The sequence below is a fragment of the Macaca mulatta genome, chromosome 4 (assembly GCF_049350105.2).
Source record: "Macaca mulatta isolate MMU2019108-1 chromosome 4, T2T-MMU8v2.0, whole genome shotgun sequence".
NCBI classification, from domain to species: Eukaryota; Metazoa; Chordata; class Mammalia; order Primates; family Cercopithecidae; genus Macaca; species Macaca mulatta.
Window position 1 is genome coordinate 69,019,287 of NC_133409.1, and position 22,197 is coordinate 69,041,483.

Genomic DNA, 22,197 nt, shown 5'->3' on the forward strand with positions numbered 1-22,197 from the left:
TGGAGGCATCTGGGTGGGAGGGCACACTGGCAGCTCAGCAGGAAGGCAGGGCAAAGAGCCATGTGGATGCTGGTGTTCTGTGACTCCTTCCAATCTCAAACATGTAGTTACCTTTCCCCATTTGCTCCCTCAGGTTCCAAGGGACCTGGAACCTTTCCAGGTACTGGGAACAAAAATGGCCAACAAAGTGGAAAAGCATTTCCTGCTCTCAGAGTTTCTATCCTGGTGAGAGAGACCGACAAAAATACTCACTGTCAAATGGCGATGAGTGTTACAAGCAAAAAGGAAGCTGGGAAAGAGGTAAAACGTCTGGAAGGGTTTCAGGTTGCAGTTTTAAATAGTGAACAGGTGTCATTGGGCAGGGACTTGAAGGAGGGAAGGGGGTGAGCCTGCAGATATCAGGGCAGAGAGATGTCAACCTACAGTCACAGGAGACAGCAAGTGCAAAGGGCCTGAGGTAGGAGGGGGCCCAGCCTTTTCACGAAAAAGCCAAGAAGGCCCAAGTGGCTGGAGCAGAAGGAGTGAGGACAGACGAGGAGAGGATGAGGTTCCAAAGGTGAACTGGAGATGAAATAATGCAGGGACTTGCAGGATTTTGGCTTTTATGCTGGGTAAGATGGAAAGCCAGCCAACTGTTTTGAGTGTTGTCATCTAAATGATGTTTAAAAGAATCATACTAGCTGGTGTCCTGAGAATAGAACAGGAGGGGCAATAACAGAAGAACAGACAAGAGTTAGGTAGGAGGCTGGTGCCTGAGGATGCTGGCTTGGACCAAGGATGGTGCAGGGGAGGTAGTGAAAAGTGGGTTAGCAGATGTGACTTTAAGAAAGCTGAAAGGGCCGGGCGCGGTGGCTCAAGCCTGTAATCCCAGCACTTTGGGAGGCCGAGGCGGGTGGATCACGAGGTCAGGAGATCGAGACCATCCTGGCTAACATGGTGAAACCCCATCTCTACTAAAAATACAAAAAACTAGCCGGGCGTGGTGGCGGGCGCCTGTAGTCCCAGCTACTCGGAGGCTGAGGCGGGAGAATGGCGTGAACCCGGGAGGCGGAGCTTGCAGTGAGCCGAGATTGCGCCACTGCACTCCAGCCTGGGCGACACAGCGAGACTCCGTCTCAAAAAAAAAAAAAAAAAAAAAAAAAAGAAAGCTGAAAGGGAGAGGGAGAAACTATTTTTCTGGGATGGTGAAAACTACAGAAAGAGCAGGTTTGGGGAAAAAAACAACAACAGGACTTCAGTGTTGAGCAGACGCTGCCTAAATAAGTCTGGAATTTGGGGCAGGAACCAAGAATGGCCATTGTTTAATGGCAGTTAAAGCCATTGGCCATATAATTACTTGCTCCCAATTTAAAATGTGATTAGGGGCCTGGTGTGGTGACTCACGCCTGTAATCCCAGCACTTTGGGAAGCCGAAGTGGGAGGATCACTTGAGGCCAGGAGTTTGAGATCAGACTGGACAACTTAATGAGACCACGTTCTACAAAAAAAAATAAAAAATAAAAAATAAAAATTAGGCGGGCGTGGAGGCACATGCCTGTAGTCCCAGCTATTCAGGAGGCTGAGGCAGGAGGACCACTTGAGTTCAAGAGTTCAAAGCTGCAGTGAGCTATGAGCGCACCACTGTACTCCAGCCTGGGCAACAGAGTGAGACCGTCTCTAAAAAACAAAAAATAAAATGGCAGAAAGAAAATACTGGAGTAAAAATTCATAGAACCTGAGATCTGGGGGAGAGCCTTCTCTTAGGGCTTTTTTTTTTTTTTTTTTTTTTTACCCCGTTCTGTTTTAAAAAAACTGTTATCCATTTTTCTTTTTTATTCCAACAAAGTTCAGTCTCCATAGAGACTGTCAAAAATTGCCAATGCTGACTATATTTCAAGTTGTCATGGCAGGGTATTGGGAAAAGTTTTCAATTAACAATAATCGTGCCTCAGATAAACCTCATTGGCTCCGATACTGACACTGTGCAAAGCTTACCCATTTTTCTATGCTTATTTTCCTCACTATAGCTTTTTGGAAATTTCTCTTTTGCTCCATTAGGAATTGGAGAGAAGAGGATTCAATGACAATCACCCAGTATGATTGTGGGTGCTGCCTGCTGCGTTTCTATGCACAGATTCTACTCAGCCGGGATTTTTTGGTGGAAGTCTCAGAGGAAATAAGAAATTGAGGTTTCCTCGGGCTTATGTGAACCTCCCACATGCTGGTTTCAGATGACCTAGAAGTTCTTTTCTTGAATGAGGAGCTTGGGTTTCTTTACTCAGGTAACTCCTGCATTACGCAGCTGGCTCGTGAGTGGGCCCTGGCAGCTGAAAGAAGGGAGGAACTTGTTGCTGGAGGAACCAGCAGCTGGACCAAAAGGCGTGGCTCAAGCCCTTGTCTAGCCATTTGCATGTAACATAACCTTGGACAGCTTATGCAATATCTTAGCTGTAATGACTGTGAAATATGGGTAACAGGTCCCCATTATTCATGGATTCTGTATTTATGAACTAATCTGCTTGCTAACATTTATTTGTGACCCCCAGGTCAGCACTCAGGATGCTTTCCCATCATTCACAGACTCATGCAGAGCAGTGAAACCATAGAGCACCCTGAGGCCTGGGGCCGATGTTCTGCCTCCTTCCTGCTCTCATAGTGTAAACAAAGGGATTTTTCACGGTATTCACTTAGTGCCACAAATTTTTATTTTATTTTTTTGATGATTTTTCTGTTTAAAACAGCACCTGGCTGGGAGCAGTGGCTCACACCTGTAATCCTAGCACTTTGGGAAGCCAAGGTGGGAAAATGACCTGAGGTCAGGAGTTTGGGACGAGCCAACATCGTGAAACCCTGTCTCTACTAAAAATACGAAAATTAGCTGAGCGTGGTGGTGTGTGCCTGTAATCCCAGCTACTTGGGAGGCTGAGGCAGGAGAATCACTTGAACCTGGGAGGTGGAGGTTGCAGTGAGCTGAGATTGCGCCACTGCACTCCAGCCTGGGCAACAAAGAGACTCCGTCTCAAACAAACACACAACCACTCGCCCCACCAAAAAAAAAAAAAAAAAAAAACCAGCCCCCAGGCATAGCACTAAGACACCAGGTGTTCCTTGGCACAGGAAGGCCAGGATGTGCCTTATGGAGAAAACACACTTCTTAGATAAGCTTTGTCCAGGTGTGATTTACAGTGCTGCTGGCTGTGAGTTCAATGCTAATGAATCAAAATTGTATATTAAATAAAGTATGTTTAAACAGAAACACACATGAAACAAGGTTACATATTGATCAGTTAACAAAAATATTGTGGCCAGAGGCTCCCAGGAATGAACCTTGAAGCAAGGGTTCGGTGTGTGCTCATGCAGGGTTTGCAGGGACTTTCTAGGACATGACTACCATGAATAATGAGAATAGCTGCACTCATTCTACCCAACTCAAAAGATTGTTGTAAAGGTCAGTTGATGCAGGAAATGCAAAATTGTCTTTTAAACCAGAAGAACTGAGAGGAACCACACTTGCCTGGCAGTTTACAGCAAAAATACTTGGATGTGGCCGGGGGCGGTGGCTCACGCCTGTAATCCCAGCACTTTGCGAGGCCGAGGCGGGTGGATCACAAGGTCAGGAGATCAAGACCATCCTGGCTAACATGGTGAAACCCTATCTCTACTAAAAATAGAAAAAAATTAGCTGGGCCTGATGGCAGGTGCCTGTAATCCCAGCTACTCAGGAGGCTGAGGCAGGAAAATGGTGTGAACCTGGGAGGCAGTGCTTGCAATGAGCCGAGATCGCACTACTGCACTCCAGACTGGGTGACAGAGCCAGACTCCATCTCAAAAAAAAAAAAAAAAAAAAATACTTGGACGTTCATTATCTCAGTTGATCTCCATCACACCCCTGTGGTACAGGATTTGTTGTTATAGCTGTTAAATGTTTCAAATATAAGAAAATCAGAGCCAAGAGAAGTGAAGGGACCCTTCCATGGTGGGTGGTGTGCATCTACTCTCTGTGGGGCTCTGTGCTGGATGCAATGCTGTGAGGAAAGCCACAATGAATGTGCTTGACTCTTGTGCTTCCTAAACACCTGAGCTTGGCTCTCACCTTTCTAGGCATCCACCTGCCAGGCTGATGATCCACCTGCCAGGAGGATGATATGGTTTGGCTGTGTCCTCACCCAAATCTCAAATTGTAGCTCCCATAATTCCCACATGTCATGGGAGGGACCCAGTGGGAGGTAATTGAATCATGGGGGCAGGTCTTTCCTGTGTGTTTTCGTGAGAGTGAATAAGTCTCATGAGATCTGACAGTTTTATAAAGAGGAGTTTCTCTGCACAAGCTCTCTCTCTCTTGCTTGCTGCCATGCAAGATGTGACTTTGCTCCTCATTCGCCTTCCGCCATGATTGTGAGGGCTCCGCAGCCATGTAGAACTGTGAGTCCATTCAACTTCTTTTCTTTGTAAATTACCCAGTCTCATGTATGTCCTTATTAGCAGCTTAAGAGTAGACTAATACAGAGGGTTTGAAATGGACAGCAGGAAAGCAAGGAGGAAGCTTTCTGCTGTGTGCCTCCTGACTTTACCTCTCTGGGTTTTGGCCATGGAGAAGATATTTTGGATAAGTTAAGGGCTACTTAAATCTTGCCCTCTGACTAATTTAGGGGCCTGGAGAGGCTGATATATAAGCCACTGCCACACCAGGCTAAGGGATGTCACAGATGAGTCAGTCAGAACCCCAGCAGTCAGATGCAGGCTCTCAGGAATCATTTTACCAGGATGCCTGAGGTCCTGATGTGGCCTGTGCAGGGCCCAAAAATAGCTGGGACTCTGGCTGAGGGCCCTGCCAGAGGAGGGTTCTATTTCTGGACAGCATAAAGCCTGTGCCAAGGGACCACAAGCTAGGCTAAGTGGGAGTTTTGCCAGGCTTCTGGTGGGTCTACCACACTGAATAAGTGACAGTCTTCAGCCCTGAAGCCCAAGTGGCCAGAGTGGCCCAGGGTGAAAGGGAGAGGCAGGGGAGGAGGACACTGCTTGAGAGACCCAGCACTTTTATCAGAGACTGAACCCTGTCCTGGAGGGCCTGCCTCAGTGCCTCTCAAAGTTCCACGTGCATGAAGGCCACCCGGAGATCTTACAAAATGCAGATTTGGATTCAGTAAGTCTGCAGTGGGATCTGAGACTGGCCAGCCCCCAGCTGAGGCTGGTGCCTTTGGGCTCAGGCCACACTTTGAATAGCAAGATTCTTTGTTATTGGATCAAATCACCCTTGAACTAGACTGGAATGTTAACAATTTCTTCTATTAGGTAGTGGTGGAGACTCAGGGGGAGAACAAGAGAGTCATAGACTCATAACAGAAATATATATATATATATATTTATCAGGGTTTTCCAGAGAAACAAAAACAATAAGATGAGGCTTATTATGACAATTGGCTCACACAATCGTGGAGGCTAAGAATTGCCGTGACATATGATCTGCAAATTGGAGACCCAGGAAGGTCAATGGAGTAATTCAGACTGAGTCCAAAGGCTTCAGTTAGGAAGAAGGCAGGAGAACACTGACGTCCCAGCTCAAGGGGAGAGAGTGAAAATGTGCCTTTCTCCGGCTTTTTTGTTCTATTCAGGTCCTCAATGGATTGGACGTTGGTGAGGGCGGATCTCCTTCACTCAGTCCACTGATTCAAATGTTCATCTTCTTTGAAAACATCCTCACAGACACACCCAGAAATAAGGCTTTACCAGTTTTCTGGATATTCCTTAGCACAATCAAGTTGACAAAATTAACCAGTACAAATCCACCTCCACAAATGTCACCAGGAATCTGACACCCATATGTTCCTTAAAACATAATTAATCTCCAATAACAAGGTCATAATTTATCCCACTATGACACAGCTATCCTTCCTACAACTGAAACTCACTAATCCCTTCCCTGGAAGAAGAAGTAAAGTTCTTGTGTAAACTTTACTCTTTGGATATCCTGTAACTTCAATTATATGATGTAAAATTAATAATACTTCAATACTGATACAAAGTCAATACATCTTATGTTACATGATAAGGGAATAAGATGAAAGAAAATAAAGATATTTACTTCATATAGGTATATATATATATACACACAAGCATATTGAAAACAAAATAAGGAGGAATACTCATAAAAATTACAGTCCTTCTTTCTGTAACTGGTCACATGGTCATAGCTGGTGTTTAGAACTACTTTCTTTTACTGCCCATTTTGTGTTCCCTAAGCCTTCAGCAAGTACTTCAACCGGTAATGATTCTTCAGACCTGGTAGAGTGACCCAAATATTCATTCATGAAGGATCTGGGCCATTTATAGCCCTGCCTGGATGGGGTTGCTGTAGTCTCCATTGACCTAATCACAGGTCATGGTAATACTAAGAGACACACTAAAGGACCTTTCGCATTCTAGACATACTGTTTCTTATGTCCATGTTAAAGTAGCAGTCCAATTTCCTCTTGGCAGTCCAGATCAATCACCCCAGTCAGCATCATTATTCCGCTCTTAGCCTGCTGACCCAGAGACACGAGGAGTCCAAAGTGGCCGAATGGCAGTCTTAATTTCCAGTTCAATGAACTTGCGTCTGCTGGTGGAAGCATTTCTCCTTCTGGAACTAAGACCTCTAGTCAAGCAGCGAGCATAAAGCTTTGGGAACAAGAAGCAAACATCTTTGCTAGTGGGTCGCTAGGGTTAATGGTCAGTGGTGCCACTATCATTTCCACCCCTTCATTCCTGGACCTGTGAATCCTGGCTGTGGGAGAAATAGAACCATATGTTAGATGCTGATTCCATGCATATACAGCCATCAGGAGAACACTGCCCAGGCTCTGGAAGGTATTACCACCTACCTAGTGCTGTAACTGAGTTTTTTAAAAAAAAATTATTGTTATTTCTTATCCAGTCATACCCCTGAACCAGAACAGGTTCAAAACACCTACCAGTAACTGAGTCTATAAAAGGCCATTCCAGTGTTCTATTAAGCCAGCTGCTTCAGGATCATGGGAAACATGGTCAGACAGTGAATTCTTGGACCATGGCCCTTTGTTCTATCTCTTTCGATGTGTGGTGAGTCCCTTGAAGAAAAGAAATGTTGTGTGGAATACCATGACAGTGGATAAAGCATTCTGAAAGTTCATGGATGGTAATTGTGGCAGAAGCATTATGCGCAGGGAAGGAAAATCCATATCTAGAGTAACTGTCAATTTCAGTAAGAACAAAATGCTGCCCTTCCATGATGAAAATGGTCCAATGTAACCAACGTGCCACCAGGCAGCTGGGTGATCAGCCCCAGAGAATGATGCCGGACTGGGAGCTTGATGTTGATCTCTACTGCTGGCAGACTGGGCACTCAGAGATAACCATAGCCAGGTTAGCCCTGGTGAGTGGAAGTCCATAATGCTGAATCCACACATAACCTTCATCCCTGCCACCATGGTCCCTTTGTTCACGAGCCCACTGGGTGATGATGGAGTGGCTGGGGAATGAGGCTGACTGGTATTCATAGAACGGGTATCTTGTCCACCTGATTATGAAAGTCTTTGGTCGCCCTTTGGTGCTTTGGTGAGCATCTACATGAGACACAAATGTCTTCACATTTTTTTGCCCATTAAGACAGGTCGATCCACACACCTCTTCCAGATGTCTTGGTTACCAATTTTCCAGTCATGTACCTTCCAAATCCCTGACCATCCAGCCAAACCACGGGCTACAGCCCATGAATCAGTACATAATCACATGTCTGGCTATTTCTCCTTCCAACCAAAGTGCACAACCATATGCGCTGCCCAGAGTTCTGCCCATGGAGAAGTTTTCCTTCACTATTGTCCTTCAGCAGTGTTCCAGAAAGGGGCTGTCATGCTGCCATTACTGCCCGCTTTCAGGTGCTGCCTGCATATTGTGCAAAAGCGTCTGTAAACCAGGTCCAAGTCTCTTCCCTGTGATAGACTTACTTGTGTCTGTAGGGGCTGCTCAGGCCCTGGCATGTATATATGCCTTCCATCTGATGATGAAGTGCTGCTGTGCATGCCTAACTTTATGGCTTGTTGGGTCCAATATCACTCAGTTCATGATGGAGAGCCCAGATTGCCTGGTAACTTGGTGGCTCATGGTCAACTGCTCAGTTTTTATTAAGGCCCAGTAGCAGGCCAAGAGCTGTATCTCAAAAGGATGTTAGTTATCCATGGATGGCAGGGCCTTGCTCCAAAATCCTAAAGGCTTCCACATGATTCATTTATAGGGGCCTGCCAAAAACTCCAAACAGCATCCCTGTGTGCCATCGACACTTCAAGCATCGTTTTATCTGCTGGATCATATGGCACAAGTGGCAGAGCAGCTTGCATAGCAGCCTGGACCTGTTGTAGGGCCTTCTCTTGTTCTGGGCACCACTCAAAACCAGCAGCTTTTAGGGTCACTTGTTAATGGGTTGGAGTAACACACCCAAATGTGGAGTATGTTGGCTCTAAAATCCAAATTTGCCTACCAGGCATTGTGCCTTTTTCTTGGTTGTAGGGGGGGCCAGATACAACAACTTATCCTTCACCTTAGAGGGGATATGTCCCACACCACTGCACCCCTAGCAATTTCATTGAGAAAGAAGGCCCCCAGATTTTAGTCAGATTTATTTCCTACCCTCTGACATGCAAATGTCTTACCAGTAAGTCTAGAGTTGCTACTTCTCACTCACTAGGTTCAATCAGCATAATGTCATCATGTAATGGTGTGGTATCTTGTTGAAGGGAAAGGTAATCAAGATTCCTGTGAACTAAATGATAAAATAGGGCTGGATAGTTGATATGCCCCTGAAGTAGGAGAGTAAAGGTGCATTGCTGGCCTTGCCAGCTGAAAGCAAACTGATACTGGTGGGCCTTATGGACAGGGATGGAAGAAAGGGCATTTGCCAAATCAGTAGCTGCATACCATGTACCAGGGATATGTTAATTTGCTCAAGTCATAAAACCACCTCTGGTACAGCAGCTGCAATTGGAGCCACCATTTGTTCTTATGAAAACCTACTGTTATTCTAGAAGATCCATCTGTCTTCTACACAGGCCAGTTAGAGCAGTTAAATGGGGACATGGTGGGAATCATTACCTTTGCATCTTTCAAGTCATTGATGGTGGCAGTAATCTCTGCTCTTCCTCCAGGATTGTAGTATTGCTTTTGGTTCACCGTTTTCCTAGGTAAGGACAGTTCTAAAGGCTTCCATTTGCCGTTATTACCATAAAAGCCCTCATTCTGGCCATGCTCAGTGGCTCATGCCTGTAATTCTAACATTTTGGGAGGCTGAGGCAGGTGGATCACCTGAGGTCAGGAGTTCAAAACCAGCCTGGCCAACATGGTGAAACCCCATCTCTACTAAAAATACAAAACTTAGTTGGACGTGGTGGCGGGTGCCTGTAATCCCAGCTGCTCGGGAGGCTGAAGCAGGAGAATCGCTTGAACCCCAGAGGCAGAGGTTGCAGTGAGCCGAGATCATGCTACTGTACTCCAGCCTGGGCAACAAGAACAAAACTCCGTCCAAAAAAAAAAAAAAAAAAAAAAGAAAGAAAAGAAAAAAGCCCTCATTCCACAGGTCAGGGAGCCAATGTGGTGATTCTGCCAGCTGCTGTCTGGTCCAGTGATGTATCTGGAATTGGGGAAATAAACACAGGGTAAGTTCAGAGAACCACTGGCCCCACTATGAGATGGACCTAAGCTAAGATTCCACTGATGCCCTGACTTCCATAAGCCCCTACTCTGAGTGGTGAAACCACAGTGACATTTTGGGTGTATACCAGTGTCCTTCCTCGAGGGGACATTGCCTTCCTTTCATTCAAGAGGTTCTGGGTCTGTAAACTGGCTGAAATCTGGGAATTGACTGAGGGGTTATGATTCTTTTTATAATTCAAGTTAGACTTTTGTTCACTTGACCTGAAACTTTTCTGCCTATACAAATCAAGTCAGAATTTAGTAGGCATCCTATCTAATCCTAGGAGCGCCACAATTAGCCAGTGCCAATAGTGTGCTAGCGTGCGTGAGTCGATAGTGTGTGCAAGTCGATAGTGTGTGCAAGTCAATAGTGTGCCAGTTGATAGCATGCACGAGTCGATAGCATGTGCCAGTAGATAGTGTGCATGAGTTGATAGTGTAACAGTTGATAGCATGTGTGAGTCGATATGATAGTGTGCCAGTTGATAGGATGCACAAGTCAACTGTGTGCATGAGTCGATAGTGTGCGTGAGTCAATAGTGTGCGTGAGTTGATAGTGTGTATGAGTTGATAGTGTGTGTGAGTTGATAGTGGGCACGAGTTAATAGTGTATGCATTGATAGTGTGTGCGAGTTGATAGTGTGCACAAGTTTATAGTGTGTGAGTTGATAGTGTGAGTTGGTAGTGTGTGCGAGTTGATAGTGTGTGATTCATAGTGTGTGCAAGTTGATAGTGTGTGAGGTGATAGTGTGTGCAAGTTGATAGGGTGCGAGTTGATAGGGTGTGAGTTGATAGTGTGCACAAGTTGATAGTTGATAGTGTATGAGAGTTGATAGTGTGTTCCAGTTGATAGTGTGTGAGTTGATAGTGTGCATGAGTTGATAGTGTGCACGAGATGATAGTGTGTGAGTTGATAGTGTGTGCACTAGTTGATAGTGTGTGCATTGATAGTGTCTGCATGAGTCGACGGTGTGCGAGTTGACACTGTGTCAGTTGATAGTGTGTAAGTTGATAGTGTGTGCATGAGTTGCTAGTGCACAAGTTGATTATGTGAGTTGATAGTGTGCAAGTTGATAGTGTGCATGACTTGATAGTGTGCGTGAGTTGATAGTGTGCAAGTTGATAGTGTGTACGAGTTGCTAGTGGGTGCATGAGTTGATACTATGCACGAGTTGATAGTGTGTGTGCATTGTGTGTGCACAAGTTGATAGTGTGTGAGTTGATAGTGTGCAAGTTGATAGTGTGCATGAGTTGATATTGTGTGCATGAGTTGATATTGTGTGTGAGTTGATAGTGTGCATGAGTTGATAGTGTGCACCAGTTGATAGTGTGTGAGTTGATAGTGTGTGCAAGTTGATAAGTGTGTGTGAGTTGATAGTGTGTGCAAGTTGATAAGTGTGTGTGAGTTGATAGTGTGCGAGTTGACAGTGTGTACCAGTTGATAGTGTGTGCAAGTTGATAGTGTGAGTTGATAGTGTGATGAGTTGACAGTGCGTGTGCAAGGTGATAGAGTGCAAGTTGATAGGTGTGCAAGTTGATAAGTGTGTATGTGAGTTGATAGTGTGTGCAAGTTGATAAGTGTGTGTGAGTTGATAGTGTGCAAGTTGATAGTGTGCACGTTGATAGTGTGTGTGAGTTGATAGTGTGTACCAGTTGATAGTGTGTGCAAGTTGATAGTGTGAGTTGATAGTGTGATGAGCTGACAGTGCATGTGCGAGCTGCTAGAGTGCAAGTTGATAGCGTGTGCAAGTTGATAAGTGTGTGTGAGTTGATAGCATGTGCAAGTTAAGTGTGTGTGAGTTGATACTGTGTGCAAGTTGATGAGTGTGTGTGAGTTGATAGTGTGCAAGTTGATAGTGTGTGAGTTGATAGTGTGCAAGTTGATAGTGTGTGAGTTGATTGTGTGAGTTGATAGTGTGTGTGAGTTGATAGTGTGTGAGTTGATAGTGTGTACCAGTTGATAGTGCGTGCAAGTTGAAAGTGTGTTTGTAAGGAGCTGATAGCGTGTGCAAGCTGATTGTGAGAGTCGGTAGTGTGTAATGAGCTGACAGTGTGTGCGAGTTGTTAGTGTGTGTGAATTGATAGTGTGTGTGTGAGTTGGTGTGTGTGTGAGTTGATAGGGTGTGTGAATTGATAGTGTATGAGTTGATGGTGTGTGAGTTGATAGTGTGCACGAGTTGGTAGTGTATGAGTTGATGGTGTGTGTGTGTGAGTTGATAGGGTGTGCGAGTTGATGGTGTGTGTGTGAGTTGATAGTGTGCATGAGTCAGGCTACTCTGATTAAGGCTTTGCCTCCACTGCCTGTTGAGGTGGCCATGCCCACCTTGCCTTTTGTGATTGAGTGCTGCCATTTGGCTTCTGCCAACCCGATATCCAATTACTCTCATTGCCTTGAGGTCTTCAAATTGTGTGGCTGTGTTCTCACTGTAAGTTCTGGTCTATAGAGAAGAGCAGTCCCAGCACTCTTCAGGGACACTCCAAGGACTGTCGTTACCGGTTTATTTTTCAAAGCATTTGCCACAGGTATGTCTTCTAGATCCTCCCAGTGGAGGTGAGCAGGTCTTTAATGGCAAATTCACTCTGACATTCCAATCTTCCTAAACCCTCAAATCCCTTCCCCTACCTGAAATCAAGGGAGATGGGGCATTTTCAGTTTGCTCATGGTGGGCCATTTTGTGACCCACATTTCAGTCAATCAACCAAGCAAACTGTTAGAGCCCTTTCTCTCTCCCTGTGTGCAACACTGCACGCAGACCCTGCTTAGTGGACCCACATGAATACAGTTGGCCTGATCCAACTTTATGTTCCTTCCACGATTATCCCACACCCTTGATATCCCTCCCTGTACACACTCCCTGGGTTTCTGTCCATATAAATTGGAAACATAAAGTAGTTCTTTGGAGTGTAGTGCACTCCTCACAGGCCACACTTCGACCCTCACCTTTAGTGACCTGCTGGAACTTGAGTCTGGTCATAAGTCTAGAAGAGAACAGGGGTGATGGGGGCGGGTTCTGAGGAGAATCAGCAGTGTCTTGCATGGCAACTGCCTCAGCGGAGGCCATTCATGTTTCCTCCAGCCGTGCAGGGTGAAACCCCTCACTGGGATACAGAAAGGCTGGTATCACTACTGGGTAGGGAGGCCACATCTCCGGGTTTGGGGACAGAGCCTTTCTGGGGCTTGCAGAGGCCACTTTTGGTGATGATTGGGAGGTCTCTTTCACTGGCAGAAAAGACTCATCAGAATTTAGGGGCTCAGTGTCCCCAGTTTCATCAGGGTCTTCCCACACATCCCTGTCCCAAAGGACAGGATTCTATTGTCTTAATCAATGTCCTCACTTTACCAGTCACAGTAATTTAGCCAGTCTCAGTCTATGGCCTTCTTGTATTTATTATGGTGAATTTTTTTTCTGTGTGTCTGGTTGTAAGGGGATTTTCACCTTGCAACCTTGCAAGCCAAAGGGGCACAGCACAGTCTCTGTCCTTGAGCTGCACCCACTTAACCAAAGTCCCGCCAGGCAGGCCTCTACTCCAGGTCTACTGACTGCCACGTTCATATTGTTTTCATTATTCTTGGCGGCCAGGGATCCCACAGCCAAGGCCTGGGGGAGCACCTGGCTAGTCAGTCTGGAAAGACACAGCCCCAAAGAGAAGAACCTAGGAGAGAAATCAGAGGGGAAAGGTGTGATCACGTCAGGATTTGATGGCTACACTGGGGTTCCTCTTGGTGACCAAGACCTCAATTCTACAAGCATTTGCCAAGCACCTTTTAGGGCAGGTAGGTTCCATTCCTATAGTGCCATCAATCCATCAGGAATACAAGGATGAGAAGAGATAGTCCTGCCCCAGGGATTTCCTATCTGGCAGGGAAGGTAGGTGCACAAATAACCATACTTCTACGGTTCATGTTAATTTTCCTTTATGCAAACCTTCAGAATACAGTGTGATTGTTTAGATAGAATCTAATAGGACCATGTAGGATCTATTGTCTAATAGGGAATTGTGTCATGGAAAAATGTATTACTTCAACATTTCATGGAAACTTTGCAGCAGCTTCAATTTGGTCCTGTTTGTACCTCTCACCCCACCTTGTGGTCATTTATCTGAGTTGCAAGGTCAGTTCTTGGGTGAATCCTCTTGGAAAATGAATTTGCAAATCTAAATGTATCTTGAAATGTTACTAAATGTCTCAGAGAATGACAGCCTCATTGTTGAATGGGACATCTTTCGTACTTTGGAACCCTGGAAACTTCTCAGTACATTTTTGTATGGCTGTTTTTTGAAACTGAAAAATATTACCTTTTGGCTTAGGTGGTTTTCATGAGTTGATTTCTAAAGAGGAAAGGATCTTTTAAATGTTTTTTCCAGCCATGTTTTGTTAGACTAAGCCAACCAGAGAGAGAGAGAGAGAGAGAGAGAGAAAGAGATAAAGAGAGGAAGAGAGCGAGGAAGGGTGAGGAGAGGAGCGGGCAAGAAAGAGAAAAATTAATAGAATACAAACAATAAAACAACAACAACAAACGCAAAACCAACTATTTTTGAAAGCACTAAATCTTAAATAGCACAAAAGTAAGATATTTTGTTCCAAATGTATGAAGGCATTCTATATGGCTATCCCATCTATTAAGTACTGTATATTCTCATGATCAAGATGTATTTATTAAGTAGCCTTTTTTCCTGGTACTAGGCATGGTGCAAAGGGAGTTAAGCAGATTGTTTTAATTCCAAAGGCTTAAAGTAGCAACACCATTATTAAAAGTCACTATTATTCCAGGAGGAAAAATAAAATAGGAAAAATTAGCAGTTTGTTTTTAGGTGTAAATAGTGACAACAAGAACTCAAATACCAGTGGGTGTCAAGAGGTCAGGAATGGGAACCTTTAGCTTTCAGCCATGATCTTCATCAATTGGTTTTCTCATTATATAAGGTTACATTTTGACATTTTCCACTCCAAAGCAACTTTAAGCCCTGTCTTCCAACCAACTGCTGCTCCTCTTTCCTATGGAAATTTTGGAGCCACCATCTCTAAACATCCTGCCTAACAGGACTTCTAGAAGTTAGCCAAAGGTCTCCTCAACCCCAGTTCAGTGATGTAATTTTGGTTTCTGAAGAGTGTTGACATTTATAGATCACCTGGTTGGAGGACTGAAGAAATTTCTAGCAAGTGGATACCACGTTGACAAGGTGCTCACAACTGGGTGAGTGAGCCAGTTAATTACTCTAGTGTGACTCACAAGCCTGCCAGTCATTAAACAAAGCAGGCCATTCATTGTGTTTAACTACGAGATCTGCCAGACTCAACTCAAAAGTTGGTTTCCTTTAGTTGCAAACTGTATGCAAATCAGATCTCTCATTCTCATGACCACAAGACCGCAGGCTAACATGAGGTCAAAAAGTATTAAAAATATCTGGTGGAAATACCTGGTTCATATTTAAAATAAAGGTTTAGCAAAAAGAAAAGATGAAAATGATTTGAAAGGGACTAATTACAATAACCACAAATGAACCAAATAGTAAGTCAAAACTTTAGCAAAAAGTCCCTGAGTAGCTTTGTCCCTGAGTGGCTAAGATGGGAGGTTTAATGAGATGTAACGTGGAAGGTTATTTTAATGCCCAGGAGAAAACATATATCTCGTTGATAGATGATAGATATAAAATATAAATCAGATGGGTTCACAGAGAGAAGAACAGGGAGCTGAGGAGAAAGGAGGCAGTGGAGCACATTCATTCATTCAGCATTTATTTATTGAGTGCCTAAGTCTATTCATTTATTCAGCTCAGCATTCATTTGAGTGCAGGTACTCCGCTAGGCAAGAATGATACCAAAGTCAGAGAGTCTGTGTTAATGAAGCTTCAACCTAGATGGAGAGGCAAGCACATGAATAGTGTCAGCTAGGACCATGGCTACTAGGAGGGGTAGCTGGGTCATATAATATTTTTAAAAGGAACAAATAGGCCCAGAAAGGCTCCTGAGAAAGTGACACTTGGGTTGAAAGGGGTTAATTCGTAGACAAGAGGAGAAGAGTCTTGCAGATGGTGGGAACAGCATGAGCAAAGGCTCATGAGAACAAAGTGACACGAGGAGCCTGGTGAGTATAAGGGCCTGTGGAAGAGCAGTGTGGCTGTGGCGCTGAGGGCCGTGTTGGGAGTGAATGGGTAACATGCTCTGTTCCCCTGCTCCTCTCAGAAAGGGAGTAGATCTGCTTAGAGGAATGTGATAAGGCAGAAAAGAACCGCAAGGCTCCCCGGGCTTTGGTTTTCAGGAAAAAAATGTTAGGGGGTGCCTAGTGTAGTGGCTCACGCCAGTAATCCCAGCACTTTGGGAGGCCGAGGTGGGCATATCGCTTGAGTCCAGGAGTTTGGGACCAGCCTGGCCAATATGGTGAAACCCTGTCTCCCAAAAAATACAAAAAAAAAAAAAAAAAAAGGCCAGGCATTGCAGCTCATGCCAGTAGTTCCAGCTACTCCATAGGCTCAGGTGGGAGGATCACATGAGCCCAGAAGCTGGAGGTTGCAGTGAGCCGAGATCATACCACTGCACTCCAGCCTGGGTGACAGAGTGAGACCTTGTCTCTAAAATAAAATAAAATAAAATAAAATAAAATAAAACAAGTGTTAGGGGCATGCAAGGGACTCCCAATTCAGGAAAAATGTTTAGAAGGTCTCCTTCCATCAAACTCAAAAGAGTTCCTTGGGGGCTGAGGAAGGAAGAGGAAGGTGAGGAAAGGGGCAGATGTGGGTGCTGAGGATCCCAGCGAGAGGGTTCCTGCTCTCCACTCTTCCTAGAGAACCCAGGGTGAGTAGGGGGCTGAGGTGGGAGTGAGGAAGGCCCACGGGAAGGTCAGGCAGCTGGGGCCTTGGGCAGCCTCACAGCATAGCTAAGGGACAGCAGAAAGAGCCATTGAGCCTGGCAGACCACGTGGTCCCATTGGGGCAAGATGAGGGACGTTTCAGCAGTGACCCGGGAGGACCCATGACAATCTGGGCCTCTGTCTTGACCCCTCCCCACCCACACCATGGGAGACCCCTAGACTCTAGATCCAGTCCCAGGGAAGGCAGAATGGGCTGTGTGGAATTTGCAGATTAACTGGGATGTCGTTCCTGCAAATGCAACCACACTGAGATAATAGAGAGGAAAGGAGGTGGGGGAAGAGGGACCTTTTGTTTATGCACTTCTATAAGCATAGACTACCCCTGGAAAGGCAGGCAAACATCATTGGCTGTGGTTGTCTTTGGGGAGGGGATACATGACAAGGGAGATAAACGTTGGCTCTTTGTCCTTTTGAGTTTTGTGACACACGTACCACTTACCTATTTTCAAAAATGTGATCAATGTTGGAAACCCAGGGCTGGGCGCGGTGGCTCAAGCCTGTAATCCTAGCACTTTGGGAGGCCGAGATGGGTGGATCACGAGGTCAGGAGATCGAGACCATCCTGGCTAACACGGTGAAACCCCGTCTCTACTAAAAATACAAAAAACTAGCCGGGCGAGTTGGCGGGCGCCTGTAGTCCCAGCTACTCGGGAGGCTGAGGCAGGAGAATGGCGTAAACCCAGGAGGCGGAGCTTGCAGTGAGCTGAAATCCGGCCACTGCACTCCAGCCTCAAAAAAAAAAAAAAAAAAAAAAAAAGGAAAACCCTAACGCTAGATAGAGATGAATTTGTATATTTTTCGCGGGGTTTTCAATTTGCTTTAGCAGACAAGAAAACTTAAAATCTAGTGCTTTTACCAAGGGGCTCCAACTTGCCTCAGTCTGGGGACTGCAAGTACATATGACTTTAGGAAAAATTTGTGCCACCTGCCTTGTGTAATATATTATTGTGTCTTTGTACTTATGTAGATCAGTAAGCTATTTCCGATTCTTTCAGGAGAGCATGTGGGATGAAACTTAAATAAGAATAGGCCGCATTTGGTGACTCATGCCTGTAATCTCAGCATGGGAGGCCGAGATGGGCAGATCACTTGAGGTCAAGAGTTCAAGACCAGTCTGGCCAACATAGTGAAACCCCATCTTTACTAAAAATACAAAAAAATTAGCTCAGCCTGGTGGCACAGGCCTGTAATCTCAGCCCCTTGGGAGGCTGAGGCATGAGAATTGCTTGAACCCGGGAGGTGGAAGTTGCGGTGAGCCAAGATTGTGTCACTGCACTCAAGCCTAGGTGACAGAGTGAGACTCTGTCTCAAATAAAATAAAATAAAATAAAATAAAATAAAATAAAATAAAAGAATAGTACTTAAACTTATTTTTTAAAAGTTTAATAAGAAAAAGTTCCTGAGTCATTCCAGATAAGTAAATGCAGTTATATTCCCAGTAACAGCAAAGGATGTTGGGAGATTTTATTGGCTTGCATTTTACTCCTACTCCAGTTATGATGGTATTTTCTCATTCTATTTCCAACTCTGCTTTAAATTTTTAGAAAGAGGTAGAGGATTCTCATTTATATTTATTCTTTCTCATTTCTAAGTTGACACCTCTATATCAATGGTACAGATTGTATGTTTCATTTGCAACAATTATTTAATTATAGTTTTCAAATTTTTCAGTTAAAATAGAGTACAAGAAAGCAGACGTGAATAGAAAATGCTGACAAACATCTGTGGCATCTGGAGTAGAATTCCATGACGCCAGCCTTTAAGGAAGGTGTCAGAACTGTGCATCCATAATCTGGGAAGGACACATTTCTTGCTCTGCAGTTAGCAACAGCGATGTTGCAGTGACTCAACATACAGTTGCTGACTGATCAGTGGCATCTTCTGAAGAGATTAGTTGAATTGATTTCTTATTAATGGGGTCCCAGATGATTTTCCTTTTCTTTTCTTTTTTTAATACAATGAACCTTTATCTCAGATGTATCCTCCAGAGTTTAAATTTATTTGCAAGTGATCTGAAAAGTCCAAGGTGTGTAGCAACATAGATAGACTGGCTTGTGGCTAGGCGTTGGGTGTGCTTTAATGCTGGTGTGCAGGAACAATCTTGTGGCTAGTGAATGAGCCTAGCTGGCTGCTAGCGTGTCCATTGCTACTGGAGTGATCTGTTCTCTATTTATTGCTTCATTTACAATAATCACCCATAATGGTCCAAAGAGATCACTTTGCGTTTTTTCCATTAGACTTACCATATTTTATGAAGAAAATCATACTCTATAAGTGGTACTTGCTATTTAGAATTCCTCAAAGGGTCAAGGATCCACTGGCAAGCCTTTGAATGAGACACAGAGGAGGGGACCTTATGTTCCTTTCTCTTATATATTAAGTATACTTATCTCTGAATGCCTCCCCATTCATATGTTGAATAAATGTAGCTGTATTTGGGCTGGGCATGGTGGCTCACACCTGTAATTCCAGCACTTGGGAGGCCAAGGAGGAAGGATTGCTAGAGATCAGGAATTCAAGACTAGCCTGGACAACTTAGTGAGACCTCGTTGGTTGGTTAACTAAGGTTAGTGAGACCTTAATTTTAAGAAAATATAAAAAACATTAGCCCAGCATGGTGGCTTGTGTCTGGAGTCCCAGCTACTTGGGAGACTGAAGTAGGAGGATTGCTTCGGTCCAGGAATTTGAGGTGGCAGTGAGCTATGATCATGCCTTTGCTTTTAATCCCATCAATTTCAACTTAATTCATTTAATATATTTTCTTTCCCGTTTTCCTTTCCCTTTCCCTTTCCCTTCCCTTCCCTTCCCTTCCCTTCCCTTTCTTTCTTTCAGAGGCAGGGTCTCACTCTGTCACCCAGGCTAGAGTACAGTGGCATGATTATAGCTCACTGTAGCCTCAAACTCCTGGGTTCCAGTGGTCTTCCTGCCTCAGACTCCTAAGCAGCTAGGACTACAGGTAAGTGCCACCATGCTAAGTTTTTAAATTTTTTGTAGAGATGGGATCTTGCTATATTTCCCTGGCCTCAAGTGATCCTCCCACCCCAGCTCCCAAAGCACTGGCATTGTAGGCACGAGCCACCATGCCCTGCCCATTTTTCAACTATTCAAAGATTTCCACCCTGCTGATTCCCATGGCCTCTCTTTTCTTTTTCCTCTTAGGTTCACCCCATTAATGTTTTCTTCATTTGTCTTTCTTTAATTTGATAAGGCTTCTTGAACTATTGCTCAATTCTGCAGGATTATTCCTGCAGAACGTCACATGGAGTGACCATGTAGAAGGGGTCCTCTTAACCACAGTGCTTACCATGACCTGGATAATGGGCATAGCCATTGGATTAATATTCCTGTCATCGTAAAGCCAGTCCCATATGGCTTGCGTAGAGCAAAGCATATCAGCTGCTTATCTGGAGTGCTGTAATTGGTACTTATAAGCGGAATTGAGCAATCTCCCCTCTCAGTGTAAAGAAGCCTTACAGTGACTTTTATCCAGTACACCAGACTTGTTGTTACCTCAGTGATAACCTGTGTGTCTGGATCACATCCAACTCCGTCTGTGATTGTTCAGTAACAAACTGTGGGTTCTGCATGAACCCAAATATGTTCTTCCACTCTGCAGCACTTAAAACCAGAGTTATTGCTCCTAAATTAGTTACTCTCATAATCCATTTTAAAGTTTCCTCAGGAAGCTGATGACACTAATCTACAAAGTAGAACAATTTCTTCACATTATGCCCTCTGGTTTTCATAGTTACTTGGTTTTGTCCTTCTTTCACATTAACCACCTTCTTGGTAACTATGGGTCTCAGAAGTACCTTCTATTACCCTGGCATGACTTTTCCATTTGTGGATGGCTTTGAGGTACTTTCTGTTGCCCTGGCATAATCTTACCCTTGTGTATGGGTGGCTTTGAGGCTAGTGGCCTGAGCTCAGATAGACTGAAATCTGAGCTTGGTCCAGCCTCGAGGTTAAGGCCTGACCCAGCACTCTCTTTCGCTTTCACATTAGCCATTACAGTTAGCAATAAGCGAATGATCATGTATTGAGAGACAGGACTAGCTGGATTTCCTAGGCTAAGAATCCCTAAGCCTAGTTGGGAAAGTGACTGCTTCCACCTTTAAACACGGGGCTTGCAACTTAGCTCACATCCGACCAAACAGATAGTAAAGAGAGCTCACTAAAATGCTAATTAGGCAAAAAGAGGAGGTAAAGAAATAGTCAATCATCTATTGCCTGAGAGCACAGCAGGAGGGACAGTGATGGGGGATATAAACCCAGGCATTCCAGCGGCAATGGCTACCCTCTTTGGGTCCTCTCCCTTTGTGTGGGAGCTCTGACTTCACTCTGTTAAATCTTGCAACTGCACTCTCTTTTGGTCTGTGTTTGTAACGGCTTGAGCTGAGCTTTCGCTCGCCGTCCACCACTGCTGTTTGCCGCTGTCACAGAACCGCTGCTGACTTCCATCCCTCCGGATCCGGCAGGGTGTCTGCTGTGCTCCTGATCCAGCGAGCTGCCCATTACCGCTCCCAATCTGGCTAAAAGCTTACCATTGTTCCTGCACAGCTAAGTGCCCAGATTTGTCCTAATCGAGCTGAACACTAGTCCCTGGGTTCCATGGTTCTCTTCTGTGACCCATGGCTTCTAATAGAGCTATAACACTCACCACATGGCCCAAGATTCCATTCCTTGGATTCTGTGAGGCCCAGAACCCCAGGTCAGAGAACAGGAGGCTTGCCACCATCTGGGAAGCAGCCCGCGGACATCTTGGGAGCTCTAGGAGCAAGGACCCCCGGTAACAGTATTTAGTGCACTTCTTATTAGCTTGCATTTCCTCATGCATCCAGTGAACCAACTCCCTGGGAGCTCCCTTTTATCCTTTCTCTTTTTATCCATTTAGCTTTATTTATATCTTTTTTTAACCTTCATTTTGGAAAAAAAAATCTTTAAATGATCTCTAAACTAGACAAAATTACATCTCCTTTAGCAAAAACCACATCATTTTTTTATAACTTCAGCCAAACACATCTTTCTTTATACAGTCTGTATATAGAACTGTTTCTCTTGTATCTAGTAGTTTTAATTACATACATTAATTACAGTATTAACTCTTATTAACTCTTGTTTTTATTGAAAAACCTAGGAAGTAAGCAATCATAATTGTATACCAGATATAGAGGCCGTGAACAGAGATGTGGAGATAATGCCTGACCTTTTGCAGCATAGCCAGGAGGCACAGCTGGGTCAGGGAGAACTCTGCATATGTTCCCAGGCCTTACCATGGCCATTTGTTTAGAGCCTGGAATCTAATGGTTCTAAGACATAAGTTCACAGACAAGTCGAACAATTACCGAAAATATCGCCTAGTCAAGTTTATGATCGTAAAATGTCTAGGAGAGCTAGCTTAAACCTGTTTGGCCAGCAGACCCAGGCAAAAATGTCTAAGTTATATTTAGTTCTGACAATTCTGAAGACATTCCTATTTATTTTACCAACAATTTTAAAACTAGTTTTATTTACCAAAGATTCCTAAAGTCATGTGAGCTAAAAACCGTTGGAGTTAGTTTCCCTTTTCCCAAAAAAAATGATTTCAGTGCTTACTTTCTCATTAAGTCAGTTTACTGGAGCTATTTCATAGATTTTGGTAGTAAAATAT

The 22,197-nt window shown here is 44.4% G+C and overlaps 1 non-coding gene across 1 annotated transcript; it reads right to left on the minus strand.

Moving 5' to 3' along the window:
• Positions 1-1,830: 1,830 nt before the first annotated feature.
• On the minus strand, positions 1,831-1,971 carry LOC114677956 (U4 spliceosomal RNA). Its single transcript, XR_003729357.1, has one exon. It is a non-coding gene; the product is annotated as a U4 spliceosomal RNA (small nuclear RNA).
• Between the last annotated feature and the right edge of the window lie 20,226 nt (positions 1,972-22,197).